The following is a 24673-nucleotide window of genomic DNA, read 5'->3' on the forward strand; positions in this document are numbered from 1 at the left end:
GTTCGCCCACCCACCCCGCACAGCTAGCATCCCGCTTCAGGAAGCCATTCATCATTCATACGTTATTCCATGAAGCCAGCTTCCCTTCCTTCCGTCATCTCTTCCTCCCCGGCTTCCCACACGTGGGAGAACGAGCTTCAGAGAGGTGAAGTACCTTGCCCAGTGTCACAAAGCTGGCCAGCAGCACATCCGGGAGCGGAACACAGGTATGCTGTTAACCATGCTGCTCGTAGCCTCCCACACTCTCACTTTATTTTGAACCGTCCCGTTGCACGCAGGTTTACTACTCTGTCACCACACATCCTTTTGGATATGTGTGTGGAGTGTAAATTACAAATCAGTAAGACACAGGCCACTGTAAGTCCAAGCCAGGGTCTGTCAGGTTGGACTCAATTAGCAAGCCTGCTACGGGACCTGCTGGGACTGGATCTATTTGCCTAATTGGCACTGGTTTCTCCCAGTGAAGGACAATTAACTCAAATCCCAGAATCCAGACCACCCCTCTGCTTCTGGGCAAGATGTCAGGCATTTAGCTACATGAAATTTTACTGTTCATTCATCTACCCACTGACCTGCACCCCCACTCATCCGTCTTTCCAACCGTCGAATCCTTGCAATCATCCAGAAAATTTCTCGCTATCTATTCACCCATCCACCTGCCTACTTACCCACCTGCGCACCCTTATCCTTCCATCCATCTGTCTACCCACTCACTTACCCAACGGTCCACCCACCTGTCCATCTACCTACCCATTCTCATACCCGTCCATCCACTGAACCACCAAATCCAAGCAAATACGCCTGAAATCATTCTGCCTTCTTGCCATTTGCCCATCCATCCATCTGTCCATCCATCCATCCATCCATCCGTCCATCCATCCATTCCCCCCTCACCCCATTCATCAGTCTGTTCTTCTATTCCCCAATAATCCACCATCCACTTGCCACCCCAACATCTAGCATCCCACTCAGGTATCTGCCCCGCCGTCCGCCATCCATCTTTCCATTGAACCAACCTCCTTCCCCGCCTTTCTTTCCTTTTGTCTATCTACCTGTCCATTCATGTACCTGTCCTTCTACTCACACCACTTACATTCCTAAAAATCTGCTACCTGTCTATCCACTTCTGCCATCCGGCTGGGCTGCATATATGTGTTAGGTTCATGCTAAATACCGGGGAATCAAAAACAGACACTGTCACTTCCCTCAAGAAGTGTTCTGATTTGGGACAAACTCAGAGGAGGCTTCCCAAATGGGTGATACCTGACCTGAACCCCAAATACTGACTCAGAGAGAGACAGCCAGCCTGGAAGGAGAGAAAAAGAGAAAGAGAAAGGATCAAACTGTGTAAATGCCAGAAGGAGAGAATGTGCATGGCCCCTACAAGGAGTCCTAAGATGGAGAAGGAAGGCCTAGAAGAACTCCAGACACCACAAAGAGCCTTGAATGCCTGGCCAACAGGCTGAGATCATCCTGAGGGCAGCAGGGAGCCTTTGGAAGACTGGGGGATGGGGGGGGAGGGTGGCCTGATTCAGCTGTCACTGAATTCTCTTGAGTAACTGATCCTTTTTTTTATTTGTATTTTTGGGTTTTTTTCCTTTTTTAAAAAATTAATTATTTATTTATTTGACAGACAGAGATCACAAGTAGGCAGAGAGGCAGGCAGAGAGAGAGGAAGGGAAGCAGGCTCCCCGCTGAGCAGAGAGCCCAATGTGGGCCTCGATCCCAGGACCTTGGGATCATGACCCGAGCCGAAGGCAGAGGCTTTAATCCACTGAGCCACCAGGCGCTCTGATCAATTTTTTAAAAAAGATTTTTAAAATTTATTTATTTGACAGAGATCACAAGAAGGCAGAGAGCGGGAGAAGCAGGCTCCCTGCCAAACAGAGAGCCAGATGTGGAGCTCGATCCCAGGACCCTGGGATCATGACCTGAGCCAAAGGCAGAGGCTTTAACCCACTGAGCCACCCAGGCGCCCTGTAACTGATCCATTTATGGATGAAGAAATTGCAGCCCGGGGGTCAGAGAGATACAGAGGACTGTCCCAGGCTACACAGCTAGTCACAAGCAGAACAAAAATTCCACCCCAGTTTTGATGGCTCCAAAGCCCTCGCTCATTCTGAGAGCAGCTGCTGTCTCAGAGGAGCAGTTTCCAGAATGCCTCCCTCCTATGTTAACACTCCCCTCCAGCTCCGCGGCTGTGGCCCTCGGCAGCATGGGTGCAGTGACAGAACCCCCAGGGCGCCGTCTCTGCTCGGCGTGACTCCACCTGCTTCCTCTTGGTCCCCGGGCTCGCTTGCCAACTGCGCCCAGCATCTCGGGCAGTTTAGCAAACATGGCTCTGCTGGGGCTTTCTCTCATGGGTCCGTGTTTCACAGGAGAGCCACCCAGCAAGCTCCTGTCATCGTCTTTGTGCTCACAGCCTCCATGTCTTTGTCATCAGCTACCGTTCATTCCCCACGGCCCCTGACACCCTGAGATGATGCCAGACGAAGAGCTCCTGGCATGGGCTGCTGGGGCTCGTGACACGGCTGTGCACAGAGGCGTAGATGACAGAGGAAGGACTGGGAAGGCACAGGGTTTGACAGGTGGAGAGGACACTGGGAGAGGGGCACCCTGAGCCAGGCAGGAAGGGGACAGGCCAGAGAGGGAGGGAATATAACCGCCCCCCTCCCAGCATCCCCATCACCATGGAGAGATGTTGACAGAGCACCTCCTCTATGCCAGGCCCCGTGCCATGCCGTGGACATCCAGGATCGCACCTAAGTTCATTCAAGCTTCCCCCAAACCTTCAAGGGATGTATCACCATCCCCATTTTGCAGATAAGCAAACTGAGGCTCAGCGAGGCCGAGTTAGTGGGCAAGGATCCCCTGTAAGTCAGCGATGACAGTGGACTAATGTCTGAGCTGAGTGACCCAAACTCCTTTCATGACTCTGGGGAGTCCACAGGCTAGGGGGTGAGGGCCAAAGCAGGGGGTAGGGTCAGGAAGCAGGAGCTTCTAGGCCTGAGGGTGGCAGCATGGAATCAGGGAGGTTCGGTCTGATCTGGAGGCAGGAGGCTGTGGCCAGGGAAGGTGATTGCTGACACCGAGTCTGGTGCTCTTCCCACCACCACTGCTGGGTGCCTTTGTAGCCTGATAGTGTGAGGAGGGGGGCGCTGCCTGCTCTAGGAGGGACCTGGGGTGGGCGGTGACAGTCACCTCACCTGCAATGGGCTTTTCTGGGCTTCTGGTATGGCTGGTGGCAGAGCAGACTTCTTGCCCATGTGAGAGATCATTTCATTTCATGAAGTCATGGAAGGCTTCCAAGGGGAGTTGGTCCCAGTGCTGGGAGGGCAGGGCCCCTCTTCCTCACCTCTGATTTTATAGCACTGCCCTGGGAAGCTGACCAGGTACCCCGCCTGGCCAGGCAGAGATGCTGTCATCAGTTGCCCTGAGGGGACCCGCTCCAGATCCATCTGACAGTCAAGGCCTTCTAGGGGTGGGCCCTGGCCTCTGACCCCGACAGCACCTCCCCCCACCCCACAGGGCCAGGCTGTTCCCTAGTGGAGGCCACGCCTTCAGCTGTCCCATGGCTGAGGCATTTCTCTTCATCATACCCCTGCCTGGAACACCCTCTCTGAAAAGATGGAAGCATAGCAGGCAGGCAGCAGGAGCAAGGCCCAGGGCAGGGAAGAGGAGCTCCCCAAATGTTCTAGACGCTTCCTTTGCCTCCATCACCTGCCTAAGCTGCCTCCCTCTTCACCCCCCCCTTTTTTTTTAAGATTTTATTTATTTTTATTTCTTTGACACAGAAAGAGAGATCACAAGTAGGCAGAGGCAGGCAGAGATAGAGGGGGAAGCAGGCTCCCCGCCGAGCAGAGAGCCTGAGGCAGGGCTCGATCCCAGGACCCTGATATCATGACCCAAACGGAAGGCAGAGGCCCAACCCACTGAGCCACCCAGGCCCCCCTTCACTCCACCTTCTTAACCTGGAAAATTCCTCTTTACGCTTTAAGACTTAAACTCAGGTGTCTCTTCTTCCAGGAAGCCTTCCTGACCCCCATCACCCCTTTCCCCGACTTGGGTCATATAGCCTTTCTCTGGACAACAAGTCACCTGAGTTTGTCTGATGCCCCTTCCAAGCTGGTACTTGGACGGGGCAGGGGTCCTGCAAGGCTGGCTGTGTAGTGGAACATGGTGGCCCTTGGTGTCCAGGGTGACCAGGAGCTGGCTTCCACTGGGCACCAGGGGAGGCTATGTGAGACAGGGAGCAGATGGCCTCAAGCTCACAAACATGGCAGGCTCAGCCTGCCTCAGAGCTGAGCCGACCAGGCGCCTTCCCAAGCTGCTGGCTGTGCCTCTTGGCTTGTCCATCAGGGAGCAGGAGACCACGGCACTGCTGGCTGCAGTCAGGCCAGCGCCCTGCCCTGATCAGCTCTCAATCCCCCAGTCCCACATGGGCCTCTTCCTCACCAGGAATTCTGGGGCGGCGGCAGCTCTGGCAGACGTGATGCTGGGAGCAGGCTGAGGGATTCCTGTTCTAATTAAGGAAGTGGATCTGGAACCTCTGCCTTGTGGCCCTCAGCCCACTGCGTGTACCCTGCTAGTACGGGATGCTTCTCTGACAGGGTCAAGGTATGTGGTGGGTGGTCCTGCGCCCTCATGCCAACTGGAGCTCCTGAACCTGCCCCAGGTCTGCCCCCTGCCGTGACCTCATCTGGGACATGGGAGCACTAAACAAGACTTACCTATGTGTATGGATGCAAAGCTCTTATCTTAGCACAGGGCCTGGTACGGTCACCCTGGCTCGGGAGAGGTTAGTACCAGTTTTTATCACCCCTGCCTGCCAGGACGCCAATGGGACTGCAGACAGCTCCCGAAGAAAGTTCTGGGTAGGGTGGGATGGGCAGCTGCATTTGAGCAGGGATAATTGTCGTAATCCAGACATCTGGCTATTGAGTACCTACTAGGTGTCAGGCACTATGCTAGCTTCTCACCATAAGTGATGCTATTTGGTCCCCATTCGACAGATGAGAAAACTAAGGCTCAGAGAAGGGCAGTGACTTGCCTGTGGTCTCTAGGGAGCTGGTGGCAGCATGGGGATTCTCAGCGAGATCTGGGACTTCCCGCTGCCTCCCATCAACACTCAGAAAGTCCCCCGTGCTGGGCCTGGCAGGGAGCATTAACTTGGCCTTATTTAAAGTTGCAATTATCTGTCCCATTTCCCGCTGGTTATAGCTGAGCTCTCCAGGGAGGTGGGAAGACCCTGATGGAGGATGCCATGAACAGGGAGTTCCTCAGGAATCCTTCTCTGAGCCTGTGACTAAGTGAGCACAGAGGATGTGTGTTCTCATCCTATTCCTGGGCCTCTCTCCCTCTGCCCCTGCCCCAGGGAGCTGGCCAGGCTAGCATGGGGGCTGGGAGAGTGGATGGTGCCTTGTCAGTCCTGCCGAGGCTGCAAAGGGCTCATACCAAGGGTCAAGGATGAGATAGCACCCAATGTAGAGATGGGGAGACTGAGGCCACAGTGTGCGTGGGACACAGACCCAGAGAAGGGCCTCAGAAAGCCCACTGAGAGGTGGAAAGAGGGAGTTGGGAAAGGGCCCTGAGTACTGAGTAGAGAGTAACAGGGCTCGCAGAATGGATTCGGGCTTTTGAATGGGCCGCTGCTTTCTGAAGGCCTTACGGGGGACAGAGCGTCACTGGAGTCCCATTCCAAAGACGAAAATCCTCAGAAAGGAAAGGCTGGGCCAAGGCTGCATGTCGGCCGCTAGAGGGTATGGCCAGCATCAAGCTCAGTGAAGAGAGGTCAGTGGGCCAAGATCCTGTGCAGGTCGGTGAGGAAGGTAGACTTCAGTTTTTGGGCTGTGTAACCCAAACTCCTTTCCTGACCCCAAGCCCAGGTAGTCTGGATGCCCATCCCCCTCTTCCCACTCCAACACAGAATGATTCAGGCACACACCCATTCCCTTTTCCTGCATGAGGTCTCAATGCCCCCCCCCCCCCCCCCCCCCCCCCGTCTTCTCTCCTCTGATCTCAACAGACTCCCTCTCTGGGCGCATGCTGTGTGGCCACAGCCCCTGCCTGGAGGCTCCCAGGCTGCTAGAGGGATACCCAGCAAGCAGTTCTGTGCTTACCATCAGGGCGAGGCGCATACGCTGGGCTGGGGGACGAGGGGAGCAGGAGATCAGGAACCCGGGTGTTGGGTCCAAACACAGGGAAAAAGCATATCCTGCAGGATGGTGTGGGCTCAGCGGCCAGAGCTACATTTGAGCTCTCTTCCTACCCCGTGACCTCAGGCTAGCCACTTCCTCCCCATCTCTGAGCTGTGGGATGGGAACAACATTAGCACCGTGCAGGTGGCCATGACAATACGTGAGCTCATGCACGAGGATGCTGAGCCCAGTGCCTGGCTGTAGTAAGTGCTTAGTAAAAAAGTGGCTGTCGTTACTAGAAGTCCAGGTTCTACACAACTTGGCACAGTCACTCAGTAAAGGAAGTTTTGGTATTGTGATTGCCCCCCGACATTAGCCAGACCCCTCTGGTCAAGGCCAAAGCTGACTCTAGGTCTGCAGTAGATAGAACTATGCCCCCTCCACACAGAAGTCCATGACTTCATCCCCAGAACCTGTGACGGTTTTACAGACCAAAAAGGACTTTGCAAACAAGATCAAGTTGAGGATGGCGAGATGGGTAGAGTTCCCTGCATTGTCCAGATGGGTCCGACGCAGTCACCAGGATCGAGGTGAGAGGCAGGAGGGCCAAGGTCTCAGAGATGGGGGACATGAGCACAGGGCACCGTGGGACACTGCAGACAGAGGGGCTTAAAACCAGGGAAAGAAGCTGGAAGAGGCAATGAAATGGATTCGTGCCCAGAGCTCCTGGGGAGATGCTGCCCCACTGACACCCAGTTCAGACTTCTGACCTCCAGTGCCATAAGACAGGAATTGTGCTGTTTTAATCACTTGTTACGGCACCAGTAGGAAACCACGATACCATCCTTAATAAAGAAAGTGCTCATTTCCTGCGCACTGGCAACCACTCCATCCTTCAGAACCCAAGGAAAGGCCCAGCCCCTCTGCTGAGAGAGGGCAGTGGTGGAGGCTGGGGGTCCACGGCTGCGGTGATGACAGCTGCCCCCCTGCCCCCCACCTCCAGCATTCCCAACCTGCCTGCCAGTGGTATACGTGTCCTGTGGCTGTGGCAAGCCAAGGGCCGGTCCCATGTAACTGGGCACCAGGGAGGCCCAGCAAGTCTCTGTTCTGGACTCATGAGACAGCCGGTAGGGACGGGCTATTCTAGGCGCTACCGTCTCTCTAGTACCTACCATGTGCCAAACCCTGCCCAGAACCCAGTCTTCACAGAGCCTGAGAACTATGAACCAGCCCCATTTTATGGATGAAGAAACTGAGGCCCAGAGAATGAAGCAACATGCCCAAGGTTGTCTGGCTTCCACACGTACAAGCACAGGTGTGGGCAGCCCCGGCCCTCTCTGGATTCCCTGTTTGCACCCAGGCCACGCAGCTCTGCCAGTCCCAGCCTGGGGCCCTCCGTTGCAGGCGGCTGTGGCACCTGGGACTACTCCCTGGGGTCTCAGGGGTACGTCTGCCTCACAGAGGTCAGCACGGTAGCCAAGGTCACAGGGGCCGGACGCCCTTCAGAGTGCTGGGCCCTGCTGGGGAGGAAGAGGCGCTCTGAGAAATGGCAGAAACAGGACCTCTGGATGGAAGCCAGCCCTTCCTCATGGGGAGCGGCTGCCGCTCTGTGCAAAGCCCTCTCCCATAGGATCTCACTCAGGCTTCCTCCAGCTCGCCAGCCCGTTCCCATTGCGCAGAAAACGAGAGGGAGAATGATTCTAGTAAGGGCCATTTGTGGAGCCCCTGGCCGCACCAGGCGCCAGGCTACGCCAGCCGCTGTCCTCTCATTCTGTCCTGTGACACCTCCCCTAGGAGGACACTCTGAAATCATGCTTGTTTTCAACGAGCACACTGGGGTTCAAAAGCCCAGCCCTGCACCCCTCCTGGGCCTCTGTTCATGTCCTTGCCGTGCAGAAGAGCGAATGTGCCCAGGGAAGCTCCTGGCCTGCTCCATGCCCAGAGAGTGAACACAGGAGTGGGCCGCAAACCCAGGTCTCCGGGCCCCCGATGAGTTCGCCTTCCTTTTGGTCACAGGGCATCCCTTGTGTGACACCCTTGGGAGGCAGGGGTTCCAGCTGAATGCCTTGGGAGTCTGGGGGCGGCGGATGGATTCTGAGTCTGCCCAGGGCGGTGGCATATGGCTCTAAATGCATCCACTACCCGGGGCACAAACAGTTAGGACCTGGGAAGCTGGAACTGGAGGTTCCCCAATGAGCCCCGGTACTCACAGGGACACTGGCTGTACCCCGGCCCCTCCCAGGAGCTGTTCGCCTCAGATGACTTCCCGGTGGTGTCGGTGCCCGGCTGGGAGGAGGGAGGAGGCAGGCGGCGCGTCTCTGCCACAGCAGGCCTCAGAGCCCCGCTCGGAATCCCAATTGAGCTATTTTTAATGTGCTTCAATTTTCATTTTCTTTTATTGGAAAACACAGATGGTGACTTGCTGCCCCTCACACACGGAGCGAGGCGCCAGCAGGAGAGATGCGCAGCGAACGCACAAACACCCCTCCTCCCCAAGCTGGGGCGACTGGAGCCGCGACCAGGTCCTGCAGCTGCGCTGTGCCTCAGTTTCCCCAGCCACAAAGCGGGGCCGGCTGAGGCAGCCCCCAAAGCCCCTGCTGGCTGCACAGTCTCTGAAGGTCTGGGTTGGGGCAGGGGAGGAGGCTCCCCTGGATGCTGGCGGCAAAGGGTGTCCAACGGCGGGGGCAGCGTCACCAGGGAAAGACAGGCGTGACGTGCACGGGCAGGAAGGACAGTCGCCGGCTGCGGGGGATGATGCTGTTTAACCCTTCCAGCCACACTCGGGGGATTTCCTGTTCCCATTTAACAGATGAGGAAACAAGAGGCCCTGCCCGAGAGCCCAGTAGCTGGGGAGGGGGTCTGTGTGGGCACATCTCCGGTTCTCCTTCTTGGCCCTCTCCAAACTGCTCCTGTCCACGGTTGTTTACTTTCCTCATTATACAAGCCGTATATGCTCATTACAGACGATATGGAAAATGCAGAAAAGGCAGAAGGGAATGTGAAATACAAAATCATCATCTCCTCAGCTATTGTCCTTCCACCCCTACGTGACCTACTGCTAACATTCTGGTATGTTCTTTCTGCTCTTTGTTTTTTAATTCACATAATTTGTGATGCTTTTAACAGCATCTGCTGGTGGCACAGGGGAGCAGCTGGCTGTGCATCACAATGGACACAGGTGCCTTTTAAAAAACACCGATCCCGGCTGTCCCTTACCCTGTAAGACAGAACGAATTAGAATCTTGGGAACGGCTGGCACTCGGTGGCTGGGAATCTGTATTTCCAACCAGCTTCCCAGGTAATAGGGGAGCAGCCAGCCCTGATCAGCCCACCTGCACTTAGTGTGGCCGTGAGCTGGACCAAGATCCACCTGCCCGGACCATGGTCTGAGCTGTGTGGCCTTGGATGAGTGAATCCCCCTCTCTGAGCTGCAGTTTCCTCATCTGGGAAAATGGGAACCTCCTCTGCAGGGTGATGGGGAGGAGGAGAGGAAAAGGCCAAACAGGCTCTTACATCTGCCTAACACATGGCCACCCTCCCAAGGCTGTCATCAAAACTGTCCCCAAACCATCAACATAAGGGTCCTAAGGCCACGTTCCTTGGGTACAGCTGGTAGGGTGGAGAGGGCCCCAGGGGAGAGAGAAATGGGTACAACAGAGGAAGCAACACCACAAGATCGGGGATATGATCAGCTGTCTCATGTCCCCAGGCACATCGGCCCTCCTGGACTCAGGAGCACGTGGGAACCACAGGCCCCCGCCATCCCTCCTGCAGGACACAAGGGGGGGGGAAGACAGGACGCAGGCTTGGGGACCAGGCTTTGGGAAGGGTGGGAGGCTGCTCCCTGAGGCCAGGCCTATGTAAAGCCACCTGGAGCCAGGGGAGAGGGGCGCAGGTGAGGCAGGGGGCACTTTGAGAAGGAAAAGCACAATATATGTGATCAAGACCCTGTCTCTGCCTTCCCAGAGCATCCCCTTCCAAGGCACAACTCAGACCCTGTCACTCCAGGATTATCGGTGGCTCCTCACTACCACAGACTTCCTGAGAACCCACGAGGCACCAAGCTTCCAGAATGAAGCTCCTGCATTCCCTTCCCTGCTCCTACCTGCCCCACCTCCTCCACACACCAACCACTCTAGTCCCTTAAACAGCCCCTACCCTGCCTGGAATTGACCTTAGCCCAGCCCACCCTACCTGCCAAAATTCTTTTCACTCTCAGGGCCTGGCTCAGAGGTCACCTGCTGAGCTCCCTGGGCCCCTTTCTGTGTGTCCCCGCCCCTGACTCATGCTGAGATAGAATGGTTTCAGTGCCCCACCCGCAGCAAACTGTGGGGTCTAGGAGGGCGGGGTTGGGTCAGATTCCATTCTGTCTGGATAAACCAAGCATGAGCAGCAATCTGAGTCTCAGTTTTCCTAGCTGTGAAATGGGCGAGTCATGTTATTTCTCTCACGTGCCTCAGAGGTTTGTCATCTATAGTAAATTAGAGGGTGTGGATGCATTTTGAAAACTGTAAGTACATAAGCCTCAAGCTGGTGGGCAGAATTGCATGGGTGGGATCTGAAGCAGGTCCCTGAGGTGCCCCTGCCCCCCACACACACACATACCCAGGCCTGCTGTCAGCTAAACCCAAAGTCTGGCATTGCAGGCCATGGGCTGCAGGAGCTGTCGGGAAAATGTGGTTGTGGTGGGGGTGGGGGGCCCTCTGAGGGCGCTACTGTCATTAGGGGAGGTGAGCTGCTAATTGCTCCGTGTGAGAACAACGTTGCCCACACCTCCTCTACAGTGTGGCGCAGAACACAGTACGGGTGGGGGTGGAAAATACTTTGAATTCTCTGCCCAGAGGCTCAGAGACACCTAGAGAAGTGGCCCTTAAAGGCAGAGCCATAGAGGGTAAGTGGTCAGTGTGGCCAGAGGCCAAGATGAGACTCCTTCCAGATGGTGGCCCAGCGCACCACAGTTTACAAGGCACTGGCCCCTTCATCATCTAGTGCTTCTCTTACCACAATTCTGCCACACGGACATTCATTCATTCCTCGCCCCTTCCCTGAGCATCCCCTATCTGCCTCGGGCTGGAGGAATGGGTTCCAGCCCCTGGGGCAATGCTGACTACAAGGAGGTGGGGACAGGATGTGCACGGGGCAGACAGAGCGCCCTCCTTATGTGTAATAAAGGGTAACAGGTACTGCCTCAAGGGGCGCACATGGGGCCACGTGGGAAACAGTTCTTGGTGGCCTCATTGTACAAGTGAGGCCAAGGGTTTGGCTCAAGGCCCATGGCGACTGATGGCTATGCTGTGCTCTTCCGGGAGGCCTTGTGGCTGGTGAGGGAGTGAGCCAGGAAGATAATGGGAACAAATGTTCCAAGCAGAACAAAGAGTAAGTGCAAAGGCCCTGAGGAGGGCGTATTCATTATCTGATTCCAGAGTGTTCATTGGCTACCTAGAGGATGGGCGCCATGGTGTCCTACTTCTGGGTGTCCTGTACGCCCATTTGGGAGGCAGCGCCCATGCAAATGAGCGACGGCTGCCTCTAGATACCCAGGCCTGAGGGGCTTTGATCCAAGGACTGACTTGCCTGGTGCTCTTGCCAGGTGCACCCAATCTCCCTGCCCTCGACCAGCTGCCTCAGGAAGCCCTTTCCAGGAGGAACTGCCTCCCCTCTGTGTTGCTCCGCGCAACCCTCTCTGACCCACTGCCTTTCCAGGTTGAGCTGCTGGAGATCTGGCAGGGGGCGTCAAGCTCTGCAGGGTCATCCCCAGCTTTGGGGACCCCCATACCTAAAAATAATGACTGACACATAGTAAGCACAGTCTTATTTTTAGGATCCCCACTGCACAGATGAGAAAACTGAGGCTCAGAGAGAGGACAAAATTTACTCAGGGTCCCACAGTTGCTAAGTAAAAAGAGCAAAGACTTACATTCACATCCGAATCCAGACTCTAATCTGCTCCAGTCCTTCTAGAATGCCCTTAGCTCTCTTTCCCATCTAGCCAAATCTTACTATACTTCAAGGGCCACTGCCTTTGGGAAACCCTCCTCTAGTGGCCCGATTCCCCTCAAATGCTCCCTACAGCCTGTCTGCCTGTGGGTCAGTATGGTCTTCTGGCGGGGGGTGGAGGGGGGCCTGGGCAGCGATCTCAGCAGAGGCAGAATGACCCAAACCCTGAGGCCCTGGCAACAGCAGCCTGCCCATCCCCCAGAGCATGGAGAAGGTCCTCCCTTCTTTCTCTGACATGGCACCCCGCCATTACTCTGAATTTTAAAAACATGGTTTTTAAGTGAAAGACGTATATGCTTATTATAAGACACTGAAACATTATTGAAGAGTATAAAATGGAAAGTCAAAGCTCTTTCTCCAGAGGGAGTCACAATTAGGAATCATTTAGACATTTCCCGTGCATAAAATGTATATAGAGAGGCATAAATGCACATCTCTCCCTCTGAAAGTCACAGACGACATCATACTCAACGTACTGTTTGTAACCTGCTCTCAACGTTTTATAGACACCTTCTGACCCTGGTACAGAAAGCTCTGGCGCATTCTTTCTCCTGGCGACTGGTGTGGGACAGCTTCGTCCAATCTAAGATTCGAGGATGCAGCCCCCCCCTCTGCTCACCCCTCAGGGAGTCTGTGAGGAGAAACTGAGGCAACAGGTGCAGGGGCTTCCGGGAATGGCGGGTGGAATGACCTGGGGTTGTGCCCTCTGCTGGGCCCGCTGGGTTCCGAGGTGGAAGTGGGGTCAGAGCAGGTCCACGGGCTAGAGAAGATCCTCCCACTCTCCCCTCTTCCAACAGGCTTGTCTCCCGCGCCCACTACCGCCGCCTGCCTCGGCCCACTTCCCCCACACCTCATAAATCTGCAGACAGCCAGGCCTGCTCAACCTGCCGGGACACCCTCCAGGGACTCCCAGATAAAGCTGCAAATGGGCAGAGGGCTGGGTCTCTAGGGCCCGTTCGGCCCCTCTGGCCCAGACCCTGACCCAGCTGGGCTTGCCCTGGACGGGGAGGCGGGGGGCGGGGGGGGGGGTGCGTCCTGGGGGTCAATCTGACCGAAGGTTGCCTGTGCCCGTCTCAGGGGACCATTCCAGTCCAGCTGCCCGGCCAAGCTTCAGCCTCCCCTCTGGACCTTTCCACCGCCCATCCATCCTGAAACCGCAGCCACACAGACCTTTCCTGAACACCCCTTTTATCATATCACTCCCTGCTCGTGGCCGGCTGGTGGCTCCCCGGGGCCTGTGGGAGAAAGTGCGAACTTCTTCCCCCGGAATTCCTGAGCCAGCCCCAGCGGCCCTTCCATCCTGATGTCTCCACACCCCCACCCCAGGGCCCCTCAACCAAGGGGGGGTCGGCTCCTCTCACTGCATGTTCCCACCTCCCTACTCTGCCTAAGTCCACGTGGTGAATATCCATGAACCCAGAGACAGATGTGGGCTGCACCCGACAATGATGTGACTGTGGGCACATCACTTGTGCTGTTGGAGCCCTATCTTCTTATGGGACAGGGAGCTGCCTTTCTAGAGTTGTGGGCATTGCATAGAAGTAGATATGCAGAGGGGCGCCTGGGTGGGTTAAGCCTCTGCTGTGCTCAGGTCATGATCTTAGGGTCCTGGGATCGAGGTCCACATTGGGCTTTCTGCTCAGCAGGGAGTCTGCTTCCCACCCCGTCTCTCTGCCTGCTTCTCTGCCTACTTGTGATCTCTCTCAGTGTCAAACAAATAAATAAAAATCTTAAAAAAAAAAAAAAAGAAGTAGATATGCAGAGGCGCTTGGGTGTCTGTTGGTGAGGTCTGCCTTTAGCTCAGGTCTAGATTTCAGGGTCCTGGAATGGAGCCCTCTGTCCCTTCTGTGCGAACATCATACTCAACATACTGTTTGTAACCTGCTCTCAACGTTTTATCCTTCTGTACCCCTCCCTCTGCTTGTGCTCTCTCTCTCTCAAATAAATAAATAAAATCTTAAAAGAAAAAGATAAAAAAAGAATGAGCTAAGCCCATCTTGGCCTTTCAGAAGAACCTCCTTCCTCTCCTCCCTGTGCTCCTGCACGATCACCGCGATCATCGTATCAGCAAACACACGTAGTGCCTGTGCCCGGACAGCTGGAAACATTTACATGTATCTCACTTTATTTAATCGTAACACTCCTGTAAGACAGGCACCGTATTTTCCCCATTTCACAGATGAGAAAACTGAGGTCCAATGCAGTGAAGTAACTGTCCAAGGCCATTGGCAGAGGGGGGCAGAACAAAAACTTGAGCCCTGGGAACCTAGCATCCCCAGGTAACCTCTCCTCCAAAAAGCCTTTGGAAGCTTCGGGAGATGGTCTTCGCTCTGTCTTAACGTCATTTCTGCAATAGCAAGAATTCAGAGTCACCCTGAGGACACTGAACCTGGGTGGGGGCAAAGGGTGGGGAGGAGGCGGGGACAGTTGGGACAGAAGTCTTTCTTTCCGGGGCTCTGTCCTTTCCATCAGACCACAGCTTTGCTGAAGGCAGCCCCCTGCCTATTCAGTTTTGGGGACCTCCCCTCTCCTGTATCCATGTCAAAAATATTTCCTGGTGTTTATATTTCAAAACCCTGTAAAATTGAGTGCAAATGGACTGGGGGCAGGCAGGTCAGGGTCGTGAAAGGAGGACCGAGTTTTCCAGGTTCCCTGTGACGTGGACGAGCCCCTTTTGCTCCTAGACCCGTTTCTCACGGGGACCATCTGCGAGAGGATTCAGCGGGACCTGAAACCGTTTCCTAGAATGCTGCACAGTGAGAACGTTTCTCCCTGTCCAGTTCCCTTCAATCCCCTGACCACAAAGTGAAAGCCTCCACTGGGGGCTGCTGAGACTTCAACGCCTTCCTGAAACATCGCTGGGGTTTTTAACAGTAAGTGGCAAGCGGGCCTCGAACTCAGGGTCTATGAAGAGCTGCCCCTGGTGCTCTGCTCTCCGCCTCACCTGCGGCCCTCCCCTTCCAGCCCCAGTGCCTGAGGGGCCTCTACCGTCTCACTTTTAGCAAACAGGGACATGCCCGGGAAGCAAGTTCCCATGAGCAACCTTGGCTAGGGAGGGGGACGGGGCCAGTCTGAGGCTCCGTCCCGACATCCTGGTGAGACTGAGCCCCAGGTGTCTGCAGCCATGACCAGCTTTGGGCCATGCCCTTGCATGGCCTTTGCTCTCTTCCTGGTGCCCCTCTGGTCCCCCAAATCCCACCTCGGGCTCTGTTCCTTTCTGCCAGGGCCCAGCTAGGAGAGGGAGTGTGGGCTGGAGCCCGACCACAGCCATGCTGTCCTCCCTCTGCTGTGTTCATAGTTCATTCCCTTCTGCTTGTGTCGAGAGATAGTGCTGTTTTATTGATTGCCGGGAGATGGACTTTCCTTCTAATACCTTTACTCCAGTAAACAGAAAAGTGAGGTATTTCAAGAACAGCACTGAGAACGTGGCTCGAGCAGATAGAAGCTGAGACTGACCCCTGGGAGCCACAGGACGAAAAAGGTCTCTGCACCCCTTTAAGCCCTAACGTTCTGGTTCAGTGTGGGGACATTTCTGCTATTTTTGTGCATTGAAATAGCTTCTTGGCTGCCCCATCTCTCTCCTGTGGTGGCCACAGGGGGCCCCACTTCTCTGGGGTGCCCCTGAGGGGCCCACTGATGCCCCGGTGGGCAGAGGGCTCAGGCCCAGGCTGCAGGGTCCTGTAGCAGAGCCTGGAGCCCCTACCCTGACCCGAGTATCTTTGGCCTGGGGAAAGATGAAGCCGGGGTCAGGGAGCAGACTGAGTCCTTCCCTTGTCCCCCCCAATCCCAGCACCCTCTGGGCTCGAGGTAGAGGTTCTGGGAAGGCCGCCTCACCACATCTGCAGCTCGTTATGCCGAGAAGCTGGAGAGTCGGAGGATATAAATGGGTCCAGCAAGGGTTTAGATAAATATGGGGATGATAGATCCGCGCCAGGTTATTGAGGGGAAGTGAAAGGATGTTCGAGGAAGATCCTTAACCTTGTCAAGCTCCTCGACAAACTGTCCCCGGGGGGGCCGTCTGCTCAGCAGCCTCATCTCCTGCCTCTCCCCCACACGCAGTCCAAGCGCGGCCGTCCAAGCACGGCCAAAGGCAGAGACGGCTCCCTCTCAGGACACCAAGAGCCCAGCCCTCTGCCTGGTGTGCTCTTCCTGTCCCCTTTCACGGGGCTTCGGGAAGCTGTCCTTGGCCACCCAGGCTGGGTGTGACACCTGGCCTTCCTCCTCCAGTGCCTGGGCTGGATTGTCTCGTATGTCTGCCCAGCTACTGGACTCGGCCCCAGGAGTCTAGTGGACGGCCCAGGGTGTCGAAATATAGGACAGCAAGAACTGCCCCCATTTAGCAAGTGCCCACCGTGGGCCAGGATGGACACTCCACACTCCACACGTGTCCACTCATCTAAGCCCCATGACAGCCTGGTGAGTCAGGGCCTCTCATCATCCCCATTTTACAGATAAGGATGCTGAAGCTCAGAGAGGGGAAGCAACTTGCCCAGGGTCACACAGCCAGAAAGAAGGGCACGGAGCGCAGGCTCTTTCTTCCGCATCACGATACCTCACCCGAGTTGTGGGCGAACAATGACCGCGGGCCGGGAAAATGAATGGGAAACCAGGTATCTGCTCAGATCCAACTCCTCACGGTCCTTTCCAAAGCATCTTACTGAAAAAGGGTTCTGATTCCCTTGTATGTCCTGTCTACACGGTAGGAGGGCCGCATGGTGATTTTTCTATCACATGAGGCATGCAAACGGTCATGAGTAACATCCGTACAGGGCCTTGGACCTTACAGAGAACATTCATCACGTAAGTCTCCAAATAGCCTTGCGTGGTAGGTTTCGTTTGACAGATGAGGAGATGGAGACTGAGGAAGAGAAACGACCCACCCAAGGCCACAGGCTCTAGCGTTCAGCCAGGGAGTGGGACCCCCGCCCTCAGGGTGACATGCAGACCACCTCCTGGCTTCGGGAAAAGCTGCCCCCTCCCCACCCACAGGACCTAGGTCTTCTCATCTCTGTGATGGAGACAGTGACCCCCCCATTCAGTTTCCTTCAGCAGAGCCTTCTGCCCCTCCAGGACAGAGGTGGCCCTTTCAGGGACTGTGAAAGAAGCTAGCTGAGCCGTGACACCCACTCCCACCTTTCTGGGCAGCTGGGCCCACTTCAGCTCACACACACACACCCCCACACCCCACTAACTGTCCCTGATTTTGTTCATCCTCACTCTACATAGGAGGACAGCAAAGCCCAGAGAGGCGAAGCATCTGGGTCCATCACAGGACCACAGTTTGAACCCAGGTCAGCTATGCCTCTGCAAAGCAGAGGCTGTGGAACCTACTGGAAAGGTATGAAAGTGGGAAGGTAAGCAGGGACACGTGGCTGAGGACAGAGCTCTGCACTCAGGCTGAAAGAAGTCCTGGGAGAGAAGGTAGAAAATGTGAGGAAAGTCAGCTCAGAGGTGACCCGGAGGCTGTTGGGGTGAGGGCCTGTCTGTGCTGGGCACAGCAGACACGGGGATCGTGTTACCCACACACTTGCAGGCGGGGAGAGCATCTCAGCCCTCCCGCCGCCTGGCGTCCCATCAGCCCCTTGCGGGATGCAGACAGGTGTGAGCTGCAGGTGAGCCCCCCCCCCCCCACTCCTGCCCCCATCCGCCCTGGAGGCTGTGTGACCTCAGGCAGGTCCTGTCCCCAATCTGGGCTTCAGCTTCCCCATCTGGTAGAGGAGGGGCTTGGACTAGCGTGGATCTTCTCAAAACCGGTCACTCCCAAATTATTTTTAGGACTTTGGCCGCATCTATGTAACCACTTGAACTCTGGTTTACCTTTCAATGAACTCACCTATTTTTACTGAAATAACGCTCATTAGCAAAGGAGAAACCGGGCCGCCCTGTCAGTAGAAGAAAGCCAGCACCGATTCCTGTAACCAGACGTAGTTTGGCGAGGTGGTGGAGAACACAGCCTCAGCCTACTCATCTGTAAGATACAGATAATAACGATGCTGATCTCATAAAGTTGTTATGAGGATAAAAGGAGTTTGTATTTGCAAAGCCCATAGATGTGTCTATTAAAATAAAAATATGAAAACAAGCTAGGCACCCTGAAAGCAAGACGACGCCCTGGCATTCCAGCTCCCCAGTAGGGTCTGAGCCTGAGGCCTGCTTTTCCCTATTGAAAAGAGAGATTAGCGGCTGTCACAGAGGTGTGAGAGACATGTTGGCAGGAAACAGAGACTTTCTCCGTGAGTAATCAACAGGCGCGCAGGAGAGAGGAAGGGGGACTTTCTTACCGGGTGATTTGGTGTTATTTAATGCCATTTCCGTGTCTCTCTCCTCCCCCCTAACCCCACCCCGTCCCACACCTCCCCAGACTCTGCGCTGTTGGACACCCCGGTAAACACAGGGTAAAGCACATCCACCCCAGCCTGGCTCTGTTGCCCTGGGACTCCAGGAAGAGAGGAGAGCAAACCTCTGACGCCACACAAGGGTCCGGGCCAGGGATTTTCCCGGGTCAGCCCCGTTTCAACTGTCGCACTCTGTTTCTCTTCGCAGGGAGGTGGTTCCCCAGGAGGCGTGGAGCGAAAAGATTCTGGGACTTTGAATTTCATTTCTGACTTGCCTCGGAAGAGTCTTATCCTGGGCTCTGGAGCATTTCTTCAGCTGCCAGATAAGGCTAAACTACCTACCTGCGAGGGTTAGCCCAGGCATCGGCACGGCAGTGCTGCTTGAGGGCTTAGCACAGCTCTGGGCACAGAACGAGCACACAGTCAGTGATCGAGCACACAGTCAGTGATTGTGGTCGTGGTTGTTTCAGATAAATGCAAAATCGGAGAAAGAAGTCCTTTGTCCGACCCTGCGTCTTAATTACAGTAACTGTAATGTTTCATGCCTCCCCTTCTCATACCCACCTTTCCGTCTGTCTGTCCTTCTGAGAGCTCCGTGAGGACAGGGACCGGCTGGCTCCTGTCAGTGCCCTCAGCCCCCAGCGTAGGGCGGGAACGCCCCAGAAGCCCAGCTGCCCAAGAGTTTGTTGAATGAATGAATGAAGTCATGGCTCGGGGGACCTAAGACAGCCTGAGGACAGAGGGAGGTAGTGTCCACCCTTCTCCATACCGGACCTTATCCCTTCAGTTTCCTTTCCCCTTCCCTGAACATAGCACTGGAGGGACAACTCTCCTCAGTGGGCGCTGATGTCATGCTAGGATTTGTGATGTCACACAACCAAAAACATCTTCTGTAGTCACCCCCAAAACTGAACACCTTCGTCTGGAGCCCTTGATTCATGCCCTTGTCTCTGCTGGGGGTTTATGAATGGAGTGTGAGGGGAGACAGGGCCAAAGGGAATGCACATCCCAGGCTCTGCCCTCCGTTCCTCTTTCTCCACATCAACATGTGCTGGTGACCAGCAGTCACGAGGTACAGAAGAATGGGACAGGCCCTGATGGTAGGAGCTCACAGAGAAGAGACTTCAGCACATGTGTAGCCTGCCCTGTTGGCTTTTATAAAATACTATATACTCGGCTCTTTCTAGAAAGAATTTGAGAGAAATTTATAATTAAAAAAAAAATCTATATATGACAGCTAAACTACACTTAAGTTAAAAAAAAAAAAAAAAACCCCAAACGCTTAGAGGTAAGGGAAAAAGAACTGTTCCATGAATCTGGAATGACAGCATAACTGTAATCAGGAAACAATGTTTTGCCCTGAGCTTCCTGGCAGCCAAAGTGAGAAAGGAAACAGGTTGGGGTTGGGGGGGAAGAGGAAGGGCAATCACAACAATGGTCAAAACTTACTGAGTGCTCAGTCTGTGCCAGGCATTAAGAGCTTTATGTGTGGAAGCGATATAACAAAGTAACCCTGTGAAAGAGATAAGATCATTGGCCTCATTGTACAGATGGAGAAATGGAGGCAAGAAAGGATTGGGATGTGCTCAAGGGGCCAGCAAACGGAGAAGTGAAGACACGAACTAGGAAATGTAGCTCTAGAGCCACGCCAGCGGCTAGACACCACGCGGTACTGCCAGGCCTTATTCCCATGCTTTCCCCCTGGCTTCCCTTAGGCCTACCAGGCAGCATGATTATCTGCATCTGCCAAATGACATAACCAAAGCACAGAGAGGTAAAGTGACCTCCCCAAAGTTACACAGCGTGCCAATAGCACAGTGGGCCCTGGCCAACCTCCCTGTCCTTCCCCCTTCAAATACTGGCTCAGCTCCATGGCACGACAGCTTGGAGAGTTCATGCCACCGACAATAGGAAGCAAAGGGTTCATTCCCGGTGATGAGACAGGTCACATCTGAGCCCCCAAATGGCAGGGGCATCCTGGCAGCTTGACTGTCTGCTCACCTAGAGGCCGTCCCCTGTCGGCACAGGTCCCTGCTGACTGGGGGGTCTGGCAATGCCGGTTCACACAGGCCACAAGCCATGCCAAGGTGTTTGCTTTGCTCCCCTGAGCGGGTGAGTAATCTAAAACCCTGCCTCCTGCCTGTGCTTGTGTGGGGTGTCCGCAGAAGGGATATGGAGGATCCCAAACCCCTCTCGACTTGCCCACCTGGATCACAGAGCTTCTGGAAGAGCCTGGCCTGTCCAGAGCCCACAGACCTTAATGGAGTTTGGGCAGGTAACTTCATTACTAGTGGGGGAACAGCAAGGCCCGGCTAAAATAATTCAGTAAAAGCAATGGTGTCTGGCACATAGAAAGTACCTTAGGTGATATTAATGCAATTAACCTGGCCTGGGCCTCTCTGGGGTCCACAGCTGCTCTGACCATGGTGGACAGATACGAGCCTGCCTCACTAGGGCCCCAGCCCAGCGACGGAGGTCAGAGCAAAAGACAGTTCTGTTCTGTCTACCGCTCTGCCTGGGCTTCTGGTATAAAGCAGTCGGTGCAGAAAGCAGAGTTTCCATCCCAGCCCTGCTTCCGGCTGGCTGTGTGATCTGGGGTCAGTCCATCCCCCTCACTGGGCTTCAGTCTCCCCTTCTATAAAATAAGGGGCTGGGACTGAGGGGCTCCCCGACCCTGACCCCTCGTCATTTCATCCTTTACTTCATCTGGCTTCCCAACACCACCAAGGAGGGAGGCAGCGTGGGTCCTGACCCCCCTCCAGAGAGGAGGAAAGCAAGACTGAGTGAGAAGTGAAGAATTTACACCCCGAGGCTGTTGTAGAAAGAAGGGCGCAGCGGGAAGCGTGTGGACACAGCCTCGGACGGAGCTGGGTTTGGAGCCCAGCCCTTCCACTCCCTCGCTGGAAGGTAGCGAAGGAAAGGCTTCACCCCGTCCTGACCTGACTTCTGCACCTGAAAGGGAGGGAGACCCCCTTGCAAGAGAGGGTCAGGAAGAGGAAGGTGCCCAGGGGCCAGCACGGTACACCCCAGGTGGTCAGTGAGGAGGCTTTGTAGTTCTTCTCAAAGACCAATTTCACCATCTCCTCTCTCTTCTGCAGGAAAGTCTGGAATGTCTTCCTGTTGCCCCAAATATGAGGATACACAGGGTGGGGCTTAAGCAAGAGCTACAGGCCTCCCTGCTTCATCCCCTCTTCTCCCTTTCCAACCCCTTAGGTTCTCTCGGCTGCCAATAATCCACACTCCTGCTGTGTCTTTGCCCAAGCTATGGCCCCCACTTGGTGTAACCTCCCTTCCCTCTAGGCCAGGTCAGCTCCCATTCATCTTTCAGGCCACACTTGTATGTCACCTCCTCCAGGAAGCCTTCCTTGGCCTCCCTATCAGATCCAGTCCTCCCTTACAACCTCTTCTGAAGTAGCTAATAAGGGGTTGTCCCACATCTATGAGGTTCTCTGATGACTGTTTGCTCAGTCAACAGGCTCTATGTTTCTTGAGGGGCAGGCGTCTTGCGTGGTCTTGCCACTACTGTGGCAAACCCCTAGCTTAGGGCCCGGTCCACAGTGGATGCCCAGTCCTTACTGGATCTTGCTCAATGCAGAGCCAACAAAGCCAATCACTATGTGGCTGGAGGTCCTGTGCACAAAGCCTTGGTGGCATGTTGAGAGGTCAAAGTGATCCCACCGTGTCCCCATTTTACAGACGGATCACAAGGGTGTGGGAATGGGGGTTGGGCAGAGAGACAAGCTTTGAAAGAGAAGCTGCAGATCATCACAGAAACCAGATGAGTTTCTGGCCCCTCTGGTCACATCTGTGGGCAGACACCAGCCCCTCTTTGGCTCAAGGCTACTGACCCCTCTTGGCCCAGCCTGGGCCCTACACGACAACATCAACAAAGTCCCCACAGCTGAGCACCCGCCGTGTGTCAGGGCCCCGCACGGATGGTGATTCTCTCATTAAATTCTCAAAACCCCCTGACGTAAGGATTGTCACCCTCTTCTAGAGATGAAAGGAACTAACACTCAGAGAGGTAGAACCACTTACCCCAAGTTACAGTATCAGAAAATGGAGAGGGGCACTGTTTGAATTGTAATCTTTTCATTGAGGTATAATACCCATACAGTAAGGTGCACAGATACGACGTGTATAGCTTGATGGTCAAATGTCTATACTCACATAACTACTACCCAGAATGTTCTTCGTGTCCCTGTCTCCGCACCGACCACCACAGGCAGTCACTAGCTTCTACCACCATTGATTAGTTCTGCCTGTTTGTGAAGTTCCCGTCAATGAATCACTCAGATCGTATTCTTTGGTGTCCGGCCTTTTTCCCTCAGCATAGGGATTTTAAGATTTATCCACAAAGCTGTGTTGCCAGCAATTTGTTCTTTTTTATTGCTATGTGGTATTCTCTTGTGTGGATACACCATGATTGATTTTTCCAGTCTTTGTAGATGGACATTTGGGTCTTTTCCAATTTGGGGCTATTACGAGCAAAGCTTCTGCGAACGTTCAAGCCCAATACGTGCATTGGTGAGCGTGTGCACTCATTTCCTTTAGGTATACACTGGATGGGGAGTAGGGCAGCTGGGCCATGGGGTAGGCACACATCTAGCTGTATTAGAACGTGCAAAACTATTTTCCAAAAGGTCTTATGTGACCGTACTCCCATCATCACCCTAAACTGTTTCTTAGGGAAATCATGGTGTGGGGTGATTTGGTTATTTTGGATAAAGTTGATTTATTGTGTTAATAATCACATGGGACTGGACTCTTTGCAATACTACCGGTGATTGCCATTAGAAATAAACTCACAGGGGCACCTGGGTGGCTCAGTGGCTTAAGCCTCTGCCTTCAGCTCAGGTCATGATCTCAGGGTCCTGGGATCGAGCCCCGCATCGGGCTTTCTCCTCCACAGGTAGCCTGCTTCCCCCACCTCTCTGCCTGCCTCTCTGTCTACTTGTGATCTCTATGTCAAATAAATAAATAAAATCTTTATTTAAAAAAAGAAAGAAAGAAACTCACAAATCAATTATAAGCTCTTTATCAGACTTCCTATGTGCAATTTGGGGTTTCAGACAAATGTGGCCCCATTGATGGCTGACCCAGACAACAGGTCAGGCTCTTGGACTTGGAGTCAGGGGCTCTAGACCAGAAGCAGATGAAATGACCATTTATAGAGGTGTAGGAAGAGGCTGGGTCCTGTGTACAAGGCTTCTATTCATTTCCTTTAGTCCTCCCAAATGTATTGTGAAGCAGTAATGACTATCCCATTTTATAGAGGAGGAAACTGAGGCTCAGAGAAGGACGTGCCTCAGCCTGGGTCTCACAGAAAAGAAGTGCACAGAAAGAGTGGCTTCCTGGTGTTGCAGGTCAGAAGCTGATCAGGGCATTAAGAACAGCCCTGGCATCATGGAGCCCTAGGTTAATGTGACCACTAACAGCCACTGCGTGCCCAAGCGAACAATGCCAGCACAGGTCTGTGCCCAAGAAAGGCTTGCTAATAACTGAAAGACCAGTGAGTGTAGCTAATGTCAAGATGGAAACAGAACAAGGATGCTTGGGCAAAGTTGGGGGTTAACTTCTCTGCCCAGACAGACAATATCAAAGCGCTTCGAATAGAGGGTCGATAAACACTGTTCCTCTCTTGTGCTGGGGGAGGCCAGGACCTGGGAACGCTGTTTAGAGCTCTAGCTCTAGCGGTGTTGCCCGCACCTCAACCCTTGCCACCAACATTCCATCCATGACTCCCGACCGGCCCCCGATGCCTGCTCTGACTGCAGAAATGGCCGTCTGTCTCCAACATGTCTCGTTCCAGGCTCCGTGCTTCATCAGCCTAGCAGTCTCTAGGCCAGTGACTGTGGGACCTGACCATACCATGAGCCCAGAACTGTGCCAGAGCCAGTGTAGCCTCTGGACTCATCAGGCCAGCAGGGGGATATGCTCAGACCCCCGGAGCTGGGGCCCTGGTGCTAACCCTGGCTTGGCCCCCACCCACTTATTCACCCAGGGCCTTTAGGTAAGTTCCCCTCTCTGAGCCTGTCTTCCCATCTGTAACAGGAGGAGGTTGTGAGGAAAATAAAACAGGGCAGAGGAGACGTGGGGGCAGGGCTGTTGTGCCTGGGCCTTGGAGGCTCACGCCAAGTTCAAATCCCCACTCTACCACATCCCTTCGGGGGCAGGTGCTTTAACCCACACTGAGCTTCAAAT

At 54.5% G+C, this 24673-nt stretch overlaps 1 protein-coding gene across 4 annotated transcripts in view; it reads right to left on the reverse strand.

The window, feature by feature from the left end:
* EPHB2 (EPH receptor B2) overlaps positions 1 to 24673 on the reverse strand; it is a 181944-nt gene that overhangs the window by 129121 nt on the left and 28150 nt on the right. The window contains exon 1 of one of the 4 annotated variants that reach the window (XM_032302007.1): positions 19034 to 19253. The exons of the other annotated variants lie outside the window; for them this stretch is intronic. The gene's annotated coding sequence lies outside the window, so the exon portion shown is untranslated. Of the gene's footprint in view, positions 1 to 19033; positions 19254 to 24673 lie in introns of those variants that run through there. 4 annotated transcript variants of the gene reach the window in all.

Source organism: Mustela erminea, chromosome 10, assembly GCF_009829155.1.
Source record: "Mustela erminea isolate mMusErm1 chromosome 10, mMusErm1.Pri, whole genome shotgun sequence".
Lineage (NCBI taxonomy): Eukaryota > Metazoa > Chordata > Mammalia > Carnivora > Mustelidae > Mustela > Mustela erminea.